This window comes from Lemur catta, chromosome 18 (genome assembly GCF_020740605.2).
Source record: "Lemur catta isolate mLemCat1 chromosome 18, mLemCat1.pri, whole genome shotgun sequence".
NCBI lineage: Eukaryota > Metazoa > Chordata > Mammalia > Primates > Lemuridae > Lemur > Lemur catta.
The window spans coordinates 30,302,571-30,317,228 of record NC_059145.1 but is presented as its reverse complement, the minus strand read 5'-3'; positions in this window follow the sequence as shown (position 1 = coordinate 30,317,228).

Sequence of the window (14,658 nt, the reverse complement as noted above, 5' to 3'; positions counted from 1 at the left end):
CTGTTGACCTCGTCTGTTCCCTGTATTTTTCTCAACATTTTCATCTCCCTTTGGAGTCTTTTGCAGGTGCATCCCACTGTGGGTCAACCTCTTAGCATGTAGAAAATAAATATTTTTCTCTTCCAAATCTCTATTGAGAGAAAAATTTCAAAATAAATCTATATGCTTATAGTCACTTTGAAAAAATAGGCAAGTCAAATACTTGGCAGGAAACAAAGTACGCAGGACTGGGTCTTCTTTTCATGACCTATTTTCTTCCCCTCCTTCTCCTTCATCCTGTAAGATGAGGGATGGTAGAGGTATATGTGGGATACATTCAAGGTTTACATCAATCTTACACAGCAGGGTATGATATCCTAGTCCCCTACAACGACCTCTGGACTAATAATGTCACATTTCCTTGCCACTGAAAATGCTACCTAATGTACATTGCTTTGTCTCTATTTCAGGTTTTAATAAAAAATTCAAACTGTCTTTTCAAACCATTTTCTTTAATGCCTTGACATATTCATGTGAGTGTTGCTCTAGGTAAATGCTTACTTTATCCCAAAGAGATATCAAAATAATTTCTCTTCAATTTACTCCTGCGTTTTACCTGTTATTTAGAAACATTTTACAGTATATTTCTTGGTCCAATTAAGTAAAAATTCAAGTTATTAAGCCACTCCTGCCCACCCAACCTCCCAAATCATTATTTTTACACTTTGGTGTGCCATTTTTGAAGTAACATCTTACTAACTACAACATTCATAGTTAAACCAAAAAAAAAAAAAACAAAACACGTATCATTTGGAACAATGTTTTTCTCATGTGTAACATGTGTCAGAGGTTTTCTTTTTCATTTTATTTTACCTTTCCCCCAGACAAATAAATCTGGGGTTAAAATACAAAGTATCCTTTGCTTTATACGCTATGCAATGAAAAAGGTAACTTACGCAGTGCATGACTCAACTGTACTGACGAGACAGGATCAATGGCATGGAGCAAAACACCGATCCATTACAGGACCACCCCTTATCAACCAGTCGGCAGCAAAGATGACTGTGGGGGGGGGCCAGCAGCAAGCCGTAAGCATGCACGTGCTTTCCTGTGATTTGTGCTGAAAAGTAGGCGATTCAATTCATAGGAGCCTTTGGCCTAAGCCCTGAGGGAAGTAACTGCAAACCATAAACTTCTAGTCCTCTATAAACATCCTTAATGGATAAAGTATGCAAATAGAGCCACCAACGTTTCCAGAGAGTCTAACTTGTAAATGACGGAGTGTTATTGGAGTTGATTTTTAAATGAAAAATGCAGATAGGATGGCAAGGTAGTTTTTCACAACCCTCCTGATGTAGTCAAGGAGTTGATGTAGTATTGGGGAATAATATACTTCATGATATAATAAAAAATGATTTTTTAAACTGACAACTTGATTTATGAAGAATGGTGCACACGCCTGCTGAAATATCAAAGTAAACATTTCATTTACATAGGTGAGGAAGCTAGAAAGCCAATACCTCCAGGGCACATAAAAGCTTAGCCCTTCTTTTGGTTCCTTTTCAGAGTGGAGAAAAATGCCAGATTGAGTTATTTTTATCCAACAATCTTCCACAAGAATATGTGTGTCCACCATGTGAACAAAACAGTGAACAAAACAGACCAAAAAATCCTGCACTCGTGGAGTGTGTTTTCTAATCAGTGTGCGCTGTTCCTCTTCATAGCTCTGAGCCAAAAGATGTACATTTTCCTTTCTAAAGTGTTTTATATTAAAATTAGTTCAAATTTTATTCATTTTCTTAGAAAGTATAGATTTTCTAAAGTAAATCATCAGAAAATGTTTGCCGAATGTCTAGGAAAGCATTGTTGGTCTGAGATTCTTTCAACTAACCATCTACTTCACAGAATCTTCTGCTGTAAATGAAACTGCACAGACTACAGGAAAAGCACAAAACAAATTTCCAAGTAGAAATAAAGTACAGCATCTAACATGTACCTCCTATCTTTTACTTTCCTACTTGATTTTACTTTTTTATGGCATCAATCTCTGTTCCAAGTTCAGAGGAGAGGCCCATTAAAAGCTCAAGTTCAATACAGCTTTCTTGAAATTTTGCAAAGTGGCAAACAAAATGAGGAGATCATATACCTTAAAACCCCATCACTGATGTTCTTGATCAATAGTTGGCATCAATAAATCTTAAGCATGTGGGCAAGACTGTTGGAGCCAGGCAAGGATTTTTCTTAATATGGATACTGATGTCATTTAGGCAGAAAGAAGGGGGGAAGATTGGCAATAAAAGGGATTTGATTACACAATACAATCAAACCATAAACACACGCCCCATTAAGTTATAAAACTCACTCTGTATATTCTTAGGAGGCCTTCCTATCAACCATTTACCTTAAAGAAAAAAAGCAAAACTCTATTAAACATTCATTTGGCCAAAACTTACTAAATCCATGTGCTATGCCCAGCACATCATAATAGCATGCATTGAGAGTTTACTATGTTCCAGACACTGTGCTCAGGGATAACATGCATTATCTCATTTCATCAATGAGCAACCTTCTAAGTCAGGTGTTTCCTTTATCCTTATTTTGTAGATGAAGTAAATGATGCCCAGGTTACGTTTTCTGCCTGTGATCACATAGCAACCAAATAATTAGACACCAAATCAGAGTCTGTTGCTTTCCTAAGCCCATGGTCTGAACTACTCCATTTTACTGTTTTCAAATCACTCGCTTAATATGGGGACTCATTTGCATCATTAGCCTAGCACTTTTATGTTGGAAAGCACTTTAAACATGATCTAATGAATGAATACACTTCAGAAGTTAGCCTACTTCCCACGATCAGATGGCTAGCTAGAGGCAGGGATGAAACTAGAATACGTGCTAATACAGGTTTGAGTCTACATTTTATAGGTAATTGTGAATAAATCACAACCATAACGATAATAGCAGCTAGTATTTGTAGAGTCCATAAGTATCCTTAAAAATTCTAAGCACTGTAAGTCTACAGACTCATTTAACCTCCACCACTTTATGAGATGGTGCCTATCACCCCCATATCACAGGTGTACAACTGTGCACAGAAAAGTGTCTTTGCTAAGGATGCATAGATCACAGTGGCAAAGCAAGAATTTCAATCCAGATCTACACGCTCCAAAGCCTGGCTCTTACTGCACTGTTCTCCTTCAGAGTAGCAAAATCCAATTTTTCCAATATATGAAAACTTAGAAAAAAGAAACTTAGAAAAAAGAAAAAGCTCTCAGTTTTTCTATGACACTTCTCTGGCCCACCTAGTCCAAATTTATATCCTCATTTTCTCAACCCCAAGCCATACTTTAAGACTCTGACTTTATCAGGCTGATCCTGTGAATACACACTTCTGCTGATGCAAGAGATCATTGTTTCCAAGATTGGAGATTGTGTCTTTAATTCTATCCACTCTTTCCAGTACCTATCACAATGCAGTACTTGTAGTAGACAGCAAACACTCATAGAACTGGACATCAGGTATGTATGTATACATGTATGTGTGTGTATGTGTGGCAGGCATCTCCCTAAGATACTAATTCATATTCATGTTACTAAATTTAATAGAGGGATTTTTCATGCAACACAATCAACATTCAAATTCAGGAAAAGTCCAGATCTGTAGTCTCCAAATATTTAGTTAATAGAATTTAGTTAAATTCTAATTTAAAGTATTCCCTTCCCCATACTTTCCCTTCCCCAAAATTATGACCAGTCCCTTAAATTATTAGATATCTGCACACTTCAAATTCAACAACAGTTGCCTAAAATAATGTATCATGGAATTTTAAGATTCTTTTAATTAAAAAGATTCAATATAATTATATAAGCTAACTATATATTGTTAACTTAAATAACAACTCTACAGTTCAAATTTAAAAGGAGCTATTCTTGTTTAATCACCAATCCCTTTTTTACTAAGACAATGGGAAAAATAAAAACACTTGCTGATCACAGACTAACCACATTGCTGGGTTAAGCCAAGCCTCTACTTTGAAGTAATGAATCATGTCCATAGTGCTCCGAATACCAAAATTGCCTAGGCTACCTTCTAGTATACTACACCATCTACTTTTAACAGCTCAGTTGTATGTTTACCAGGAATGTGTACAGTATATCCATTGCTGAACCTATCAGTCCTGTGAGTGTATTTACATGATTTAAGCATAAAATAAACTGATGAAATATGCTGAAGAAAATAGAGTTGCTGCTTCCATAACTTCTTCGGAAAGATCAGATGAATCCAAGTGGTGAGAGTGATTGGCTCTAAATTAAACGTAGAAGAGAAATCTTTACAAGGTGAGAAAAAAAATATGGTAAAATTCCAGAAGAACTGTGCCTTAGATTGCCGTGCAGGCATCCAAGTTTTTACTTTGATTCCACTTTGAAGAAACCATATGCAGTACATTATGGGTATCATTTATAAGAAACAGAAGAGGTGGAACTCCAATTAGTAAATTTGTATTCAAGAAGGGTCTAGATTCAAAAAAGAATTTGCAAACAGATGCATGTTTTAAGGTCCTAAGTTAAAAGAAAATATTTAAATAATAATTTTTTTATTTGTAAAGGAACATGTATTGCTTTAACTGTGTCAGGCAACTGACCAACTAGATAGATGTCATAACAGATCTGAGGAAAAGGGCTCCCACTGCACTGTGTGCAGCCTTGGGTGACTAGAGGCAAGGTACTCTAGCTGCTCAAGCCTTATCCACCCAAGCCACCCACTTCTGAACTCTGCTCTTAGTTTTGAACATTGCTTCTAAGGACTCTAGGTAATCAGAGGGATGACCCCCTGAGTCAAATGGTCTCAGGAAGTGATTGCTGGACACATTTTCCTTCTGATGTTCCCAACCACCAGAACCACACTGAGCAGCCTGGTAGGATGGCAGATAGCCCTCACTTCTCTCTGGGCATCATGTGTCTCCTGGCCTTTGGGTGTCAAGAATCCCTGTCTTCTAAATTCTCAGACTGCTTGAAGGGCAGAAGGGCATATACTGTCTTTTAGAATGGGAAGAATGTTCCAAAGAGAATGCTCGAAAAAACTCACTATTCCAGAAACAAAAGATTCATGTCTCTTCAGGCTTTTTCGAAAGTACCACCCTTTTCCCATTGTTTTATGGGCAAGAGAGTCACATGTGGGTCTGAATATGCCAAAGCCGTGTTTCTGTTCATGCTGGTTTCCATCCTGTGTTTTCAACACTTTATTCTTTCCTATCACTCAGTGAGGTGCTCGCACCCCTGCTTCACCTCTGCAACCTCCCTCCCCCAACTGTTCACCCTCAGTCACAGCTCTGCCAGTTCTGACCCTATCCACCCCCTCCCTATTTTTTTCTTTATAGAGGCAGGGTCTTCCCCTCAGTCATCCAGGCTGGAGTTCAGTGGCCCAATCATAGCTTACTGCATGCAGCCTCCAACTCCTGGGCTCAAGTGATCCTCCCACCTCAGCCTCCTGAGTAGCTAGGACTAAAGGTATGCATCATCATACCTGGTTATTTTTAAAATTATTTTGATAGAAACAAAGTCTCTTGTTTCTAAGGCTCTATGTTGCCCAGACAGGTCTTGAACTCCTGGCCTCAAGGGATCATTCTGCCTCTGCTACTCAAAGTGCTGGATTTATAGGCTTGAGCCACTGAGCCTGGCCCACCTAGCCCTTATTATCTCATTTTATGTGAGCTGCCAGAGTTAAGAGCATAGTCCATTAGCACTTCAAAGACTTCTTAAATAATGGAAATGGTTGCTACTCTTGGAGCGCTATCAGGAACAACTTACTGCTCTGGCTCCCCTTCTCCTCCCTGCTTAAATTCCAGACAAGCAATTGGTATCTTCCCAGCCATCACTTCCCAAGATAGATTTTTCTACCTATCAGGGGGAAATTAGGCTTGTTACAGTTCCATGACATGTCATTCTGAATGTCCTGTTGCCTGTCTCCACTTGGAAGATGGCATAGAAGTGAAATCATTTACACATTGCCATTCTAATTTTTAAAGGAATTTTTAGGCATGCCAAATTGAGCACATACCAAATAATAATATTCTAAATACTACTACTAATAAAGGCCACATACTGTGTATACTATGTACCGAGTTGTATGCCTAGAACTTTACCTGCATTGTCATTTAATTCTCTCAGCAATCCTAGGATTGCTATCCCATCAGAAGGAAACTCAGCATTAAAAACCTGCCTATAGACATAGGGAATGTGAGCTCATTTATGTCAAATTTCCAATCTAAACTCAACAGCCCAGAGAGTCTCCACAGGTAACAGATGAAATAAACAAAATCTACAGTTTTTCTCTTGGCTGTCTTACTGTTTTTACAATATGCAATGGTGCAACCAATCTCTAGAATTTGTCATTCCAGCATATTTTCACTAAAGCAGGCTGTCTCACACAAACGCTGTCCTGTCACCTCTCTCCAGTTGCTCAGCTTGGTGGAATTCAACCTAAGTGACAATAACATAGGGCAACACATGATATTTAGGGCTCAAGATGCTTTGGATTCGCTTTGGTTTTTATATGCCTATACGATTCTGATACTCCAGTAAATTACAATGCAGCAAGAGCAACATATCATGAACTTCTTAGATGTAAGAACCAGTTTAAAGGAGTCATCATTTCTTGGGAATTTGCATGTTTGCCCCTCTTGTTTCTGCTGTTGCTCCCAGAGCTCACTATTGAACCGCTTTCAAAGTCCAGTAAGTTAGAACCACACGACATCACTGCCTTTACCTGATATAGCAGGTAGAAAAGAGAAACAATGAGAGGCAAAAATGAAAGGTTCTTTTTTGACAGAAAGAACCTAAGTCTGAATATGCCACCAGCATTTGATGACTCACTAATGAGCTCTAGCTTTACCTCCTCAGATCCCTTCTTGACAGTGCTACCAGTAAGTTCCACCAAGCTACTTGCCTGCTAATAAAATGCTGATGCAAGGAGTTTATTCACAAAACCATACAAGTTACTAAAAATGTGTAGTAATTATTTAGCAATAAATATAGATTACTCTTCTTGAAAGTACGTTCTTGGGAGCAAGAGGAGTCTCCACTCATTTAATAAAGTAGCTCACTGAATCATTTAAAAGGTAGGCTGCAGAAAACAAATTCCTTAAAAACAATTTATCATCCCAAACTTCTCCTTCAACAACTGTTTCTTTTATTGTTGTTTACGTTAGAGAATAGGCACAGGAAAAAAAATCATTTAACCCGTAGAGAACACAATGTAGAGAAACATTTTTAAAAATAGCCACATATAAACTTGTTAATAAATTAGGTTATTGTATTATAAAAGCCATTGTTGTAAATCTTAGGCGAATTAAGTTCTCCAAGAGTTAATATTTGACGTGTGTGGGTATATAGAGTGCTGTTCTTTCTTTTGAAAAATGTATCTTATGTTGGGCACCTGGAGGCCTTGAAAAGCCCGACTTTGTGACCCACCTAGTCATTGTCCTTCTGAAGTTGATTCTTCTCTCTGAGGACTGTTATTCTTGCCTATCATTTTGGATCATTTTTCCTCTCAGTCACACTTGAAGAGATGTCACTCTCTTTTTTCAAAAGAGATAGGATTTTCTCATAATGCCTAATTGCTTTACCACACAGCTAAGACAACTGATTCATCTTCCTAACTGACAAAGACTTTTCATACAGGATCAAAAGAACTACTGGTCGTGGCAGACTGGTCTATAGAAAATGCAAGAACCTACCCGACTGTCTTAAATTTTTTTCTGCCCTCTGATTCATAAGATAGATCAACAATTTTCTGGCTTAGGAGAAAATGCCCAAAGACCCTAATTTCATTACTTAGGAAATGAATAAATGAACACTGCAATGCTTTCTTGATGTGGTTCTATAGCCTTACCACACACAGATGCAGTTTAATTAGCTCAGCCCTACCTGGTGACTTCATCTAGATTAGCATCGGTACTCTACAAAAGTGGTTATCAAATAGGTACCAGAAGAAGTATCAATGAAGTATCACTTGGTGACCCAGTTAACACAGTTACTGGGGGCCCTATCTCCAGAGATTCTGATTCACTAGGTTTGGGTAGGGCCTATGAATTTGCATTTCTAACAAGCTTACAGATGATGCCAAATGTTTCCCTGAGAACGACACTTGGAGAATCACTCTACAGCATTACAATTTCGAAGCACTCAGGGTAACTTCTATCACCGACTGTATCTAAAATTTTTTTCTTGGGTTATTGTAGTCTGTAGCTTTAAGAAGCAATCACAAGACATTTCTTTCCAAAGGTCTTCAAAGAAACCACACTGCTGCAATGTCAGGCTATGTACTTTTATAAAAAGAAAAAAAATGTGAAACTTAAAGTAATGGCTCTTTGTGCGGAACTGCGAGCAAGCTGACTCTAGTTTGCAAAGGCCTATCTCATTCCCCATCCTTTATCATTTCAGAGAGATGTGAGCGGTCTATGTCAAAAATGCACATCGCACATTCCCAGGAAGCCACTCGCAGGGCCAACTGTAATTTTATTTAAGCCTGTCTGAACTTGATTTTCTTATTTTTTTTTCCCCCTGAAGGCATTCATGATTTTCTTTCTTTGCAAAAAAAAGAATTCAAAGACAAAGAAACAGATGTGATTTCACCAAACTAGCAAACTTTAAAGAAAAAAATATCAAGCATTTCTGTTTATAACAAGAATCCCTATTACCCCTCTACTCACCCTCCCACGCAAAGAGAAAATATAAGACCATAATATCCACTCGTCAAAACTAATTAAAGAAAAATTATCCAAAGCCCACATTGGAAAACGTATCTATGCTTTTTGTGTGGAAATTCATATGACCGGTGGTTGGAAGACCAAATAGTGACATAATTCAGTGGATCAAGCCAGGAGTGAGGAAAGAGACATTAGTAGAGACAATGGACAATTTGAGAGTCCTGGTGTTATCCAAAGAGGAGTGCTGCTAATTAGCTCCAGACCAAATTCCAATTCTGATAACATCTATTGGGTCATCCTTGGGATTGTTTCTATTTTTTTTTTTTTATCTCTTGGTCTTATTTCTTGATGTGTCCAGTGATTTTAAGTTGAATTACAGATGCTATGTATGAAAAATTATAGAGATGTTATCTCCCACCCAAGAAGGTTCATCCTAGTCTCTGACAGGCAGTCTGAGATGGGGTAGGTTACCTTTATCCTATTTGAAGATTGAGTTAACTCAAAGCCGGTTGGCATTTTTAAAGTTTCCATCTGCCTAAATTAATACCATATATGTAATTTGACATGTATTAAAGTAATATACCATATACACTTAATATAGTAGTTATAATTGCTTCCCCAAGAAATGTTTTTCTTCTGTAATTTGGGGTTCAAATTCACATTTAAGCACTTAATCCATATAAGCTATGTAGGGATTATTTTGGTAAGAACTGACTACAACTTTGATAATGTACATACCCCATTCCAAACAAGATATCAACTAATTCTTTTGGTTCAGTGATCTCCTTTAAGACAGATATGTCAAGTGATTTTTGTAATCTGTCAGCAGTCCTAAAAGAAATTTCAAATAACCATAAATCAATGTTATAGTTTGGAGTACTTGAGATGTTCTAGATAAATATTTGATGATAGATGGACACTGGGGAGAGGAATGGTTTCATCTAATATAGCAATAAAAAATGACAAGACATCCACCCTTATGTTTATCAGGGAGCAAGATGAAAATACCCTTGCTAGAATATCACTCCAGAAGTTGTCAGTAACGGGCTCTGCATGAAGAAAAGCTGTGGATATTTAAATGGGGAAACCCTCTGACTTAAGCTTTTCTGTATAATATAGTGCCCTTGATGAAGATGTCCCTAGAAGGGATGGTGAAATAACCAAATTATTCCCATTACCATGTGCTGCCTCTGGGACTTTTAATATTCCTGAAAATCCATTCGCAAAAGAAAGTAAAAGTGCAACAACAATCTCTTTATCAAAAATGCTGGCTGGCCCCAGTGCAGAGGTGTTTAGAACTAATTGATCACAACCAGTTATAGATTCCTTTGTTCTTTGCTCTCACTGCTTCCCTTGACTAGCCTAAAAGAACAGAAATACCAAAATGTTGTAGGCTCTTTCAAAATATTGCCCTGTTAGGACCTAGTCTACAGAGTAAGGAGAGGAGCTCCCCACCACGTGGGTAGCTGAAGAACACAGCAGAGGACTTGGGGTGGGACTGTCCATGGTGCGTGCTGACCAAGTTCCTCTAGGAGTGTAACTGATGACAGCAGCAGGTCCCTGCTGAGAGGGCTTTGGTCTCTTCCTTAACATGCTTGTACTCCACGGGTGCGATTATTAAAAGTGAATGCCCGGCGGTCAAATGACAAGGATGGGGAAGGACATCAAACATGACATATCCTAACTGCTTGATTTTTCACAATGACTGAGTTTTGGATGGAGTCACAACAATCACAAAATATTAGGCCTAAAAACAAACAAAAAGTAACTTTAGTTTGGTATATAGTATCAAATGGTATCAAATAATGGCCAAAAAAAAAAGAGCATTTCCTGTATGCAGCAGGCACTGTGCCAAAGATATTACATGAAAACTCATCTTCACAATAACGCTGGGGTAAATACTGTCATAATCCTCATTTTTATGGATGAAGAAACTGAAGACAGAGTAGGTTAGTGATTTACTCAAGGAAGTAAGTGATTGAAAACCAACCTGAAATTAGGTCTCTGGATGTGACATCAAAAGCCCTTAAACCACATCGCTTTACTGGCCTCCTGGACGTCATTGATCATTTTAATGTCTAGTTGCATATTCCCCATCCTTTAATAACATCACTATGGATTATGGACATGTGCCTTTCCTAGCTGTTCTGAAATTCTGAGGTTAATATAAAATTAATGACATCCTGGGAGCTGTGTTTCTTTCCTAGTACATCTTACTAAGAACATGGATTATGAAATCTTTATGTCTAGTTGAAATGTGTTTACTAACTCTTGCCAAAAGCTCATTTTATAGGAGTATAACACATAGGCAATATAAATTTTTATAGGGCTAAGAAGCCTTCATGCCAACCAGTCCTTTTCTTCCAAGTAATTTTAGTAGATTTGGAAAATGGAGCACTTAGTCTATTCCCTTTCACAAGTTACTAGGTTTGCATAAAGATTAGTCACTTAATACTATTAATACAAAAAGGGTGGGGAAATTCCAGATCTGGTCCCTGAAGTTTGCCTCCCTCAATGCTGCCAATTACATATTAGCGTTCAGACCAAGTATCTTAAAGGAGGAACGAACTTGCTTTCATTGCCTAGGAACTTCACCTGCAAATCTGCATTTCAGGGAATATTTACTAAGCATAGTGGAAAGAAAACTGGCGCCCCAGTCTGTGCACCAGCTTCTGGTTCCTGCCTTTTCTGCCTAATAGTTGTGCAACTGTGGGCAAGTGACATTTGAGCCTCAGTTTGCTCCTCCATAAAATGAAGATGACAATCTGCCTCATGATGTTCTTATAAAGGTGGTATGGGTGAAAGCACTTCAAAAGCTATTCAAATATATGGTCATATACATACATATACACACACACACACATACATACAGTCATGTGTCACTTAACAATGAGGATGCGTTCTGGGAAATGCATGGTTAGGTGATTGTCATTATGCAAATATTAGTATCATAGATTGTACTTACACAAAACTAGATGGTATAGTCTACTGCATACCTACCAGCGGTCCCCAATCTTTTTGGCACCAGAATTGGTTTCATGAAAGACAACTTTTCCAGGGACCAGGGGGTGGGGTGTCGTGGGTGAGAGGGGCGTGGTGCAGAGCTCAGGCAGTGACGCACAGCCCACAGCCCGTTTCCTAACAGGGCACAGACTGGTACTAGGCCATGGCCTGGGGGCTGGGGACCTCAGGTATAGCTTATTGCCCTCCCCCCAGGCTACAAACCTGTATGGCATGTAACTGTACTGAATACTGTAGGCAGGTGTAACACAATGGGAAGTATTTGTGTATCTAAACCTATCCAAACATACAAAAGGTACAGTAAAAATACGCTATAAAAGACAAAAAATTGTAGACCTGTTTAGAGCACTTAGCATGAATGGGGCTTGCAGGATTGACTGGAAGTTGCTCTGGGTGAGTGAAGAGTGAGTGGTGGGTGAATTTGAGGGTGGCCTAGGACATCACCATATACTACATAGACTTTATGAACACTGTACACACACTTAGGCTACACTAAGTTTATAAAAAATAAAGCAATTGCACTACAATGTCACCAGGCTACAGGAATTTTTCAGCTCCATTATAATCTTATGGGACTACCATTGCATATGCAGTCTGTTGTTGACTGCAATGTCCTTATGCAGTGCATGACCAAGGGCTAAGCGCTGTGCATATTATCCAGATGCCAAGGATTATACGAATGACAAAGCAGAAAAGATCAGGCAGAAGTCCAGTAAGCCACCCCAGAGGAAGTGAGCCTGAGAGAAGATGCTGGATCTTCATGATGGTGGGGAAACAATGAAGCAGCCCAGGCCAAGGGATAGGGAGGATGTGCAGTTGGGCTACAGAATTCGGTTCTGGGTTGTCCCACTAATGCCAGTACTGGGTAAGTGTGGAATTTGGGGATGAAACAGCAGCAATGACTTGTTCATTAACAGACAATGATTTTATTTAGAAAAGCTATGTGTCAGGCACAATAAACCAAAACCACCACCAAAAACATATGTTATCAAGCAGGAACCTGCTTGTTAACCAGCCAGTGGAGATATACCCCCAATTTACTGATTAGGTACGAGAGGCTTTAAGCTATTTATTAACAGCCAGGTCCCTATAGAGAGTAAATAGCGGAGCCCAGGGTGAAATAGGGGTCTGTTTGATACCAGGGGCTGTGCTCCTGGACCATTGTACTGTGCTGCCTCTCTTTATACCATGTCAAGGTGCAAGGTAGACCTCTACTAGGTGTATTTCAGTAGATAACAATATCATCATGTTTAAATACATGGAAAAAAAGACACACTGTATACTCAAATATTAACAGTAGCTATTTCTGTAGGGATTATAGGTGACTTTCTCAACATTCTTAAGTATTATTTGACTTTTATCAAATAATAAAAGGAGAAAACAAAGAAATAAAATGCATCTTTTATTTTTCCTCCTAAAAATAATTCTGTTACTGCAAAATGATTGCAAAAAATCTGTGCAAGAAATAGAAATGAAAGAGTCAGAGGGAGAGCTTGTTTAGGGCTAAATATTATACATTTGAAATTTAGTACAGGTATCTATGGTCTATCAGGAAGCAGCTGAAAATATTTGACTCTAGTGAGAGTTGGACTTGAGGTTCATAATTGCAAGGGAGGGGGGCACACCCCAGGGATGAGGGCAGAGGGTCACTTGTAGGGCTCATTACAAAGTGTGTAATCCCCACGCCAAGTTTTCAGAGGGAGCCCTGGTGAGAATTACTAGTATAGGATCCACTGTGCAAGTAGGAATAAGCAGTTATACCTCAAATATGTTGGCTTGGAGAAAAGGCTAAGAATCACTGATAATGCAAAAAGATAATCAAAAGTTACACAAACCAGTAAGACCATAAGCAGAGGAAATAAAAGAAAAGCAGAGAGTTCAGGACAGAGCATGGGGGAGCTGCATATTTGGAGACTAGAAAGAAGATAAAAAGAAATTAAGGGGAGGGAAGGAAACAGAGGGGTGTTTATGGGGGGCTTTAATAAGACTATCTAACATAAATAGCTATTAATTCTAATAATCAAAAAAACTTACAACAGCAAAATCCTACTAATTTCAAAAGAAAATTTTCATAAAATATATAAATCTTTACCTGAATTCTTAGAGAAAATGAAGAAGCTGGTTTCCACTTAGTAATATGAGGAACACCATACTCTGTACTATTATTGAGAGGAGAGCAGACTATTTAAATGCGACACACACACACACACACACACATATAAAAGCAGATAAAACTTCAAAATTAATTGCTTTCCATAGTTTTGATTTAGAATGGATATTTTTAATTTGTATAATGGAAAGTTCTTTCTAGAAGTTCTTAGGCCAATTAAGAAGGCAATCATAACACTGAAATGCCTTTAATTAAACATTGGTAAAACAACTCATTAAAAAATAATTAAAAGCCCAATATACTGTTTTTACTATTTGGAAAAAAAAATAATTTTTACAAAGTTTTACCTATTTGGCAATGTTGAACTTAACCAGAGCCCTGTGCTCCCAGGAAACAGCCAATGTTGAAAAGTCCTTACCCTTTTGCCCTCTGGGAAACACCCCAACCCGCAAGGACCAACCTGTCACTGCATATTGTAAGACCCACCTCCCACCTTCCTGAATGACTCCTTGTGTTATAAAACTCCAACTTTTCTCCCTTTTCTTTGAGACATTCCTCATTGAGGTACATTCCCCCCACTGCAACAGTATGAATAAAATCATCTCCTTAATTTTCTGGCATATCTTGTCTTTGGCATATTTAACTGATAAAAATCCTTCCAGAAAACTGTGACAAAGAAAAATTAAGACCATGTCATACAGACTGTGTTGGTGCTATTTTTCAGAAGTTGTACACATGCAAGATACTGGGTAAATAAAATTTCACAAAGGATATTAAATATCAAATGATTACATTAGTGCCACAACTCCAAGAAAGAACATGAGTATCTATGCAAAATCT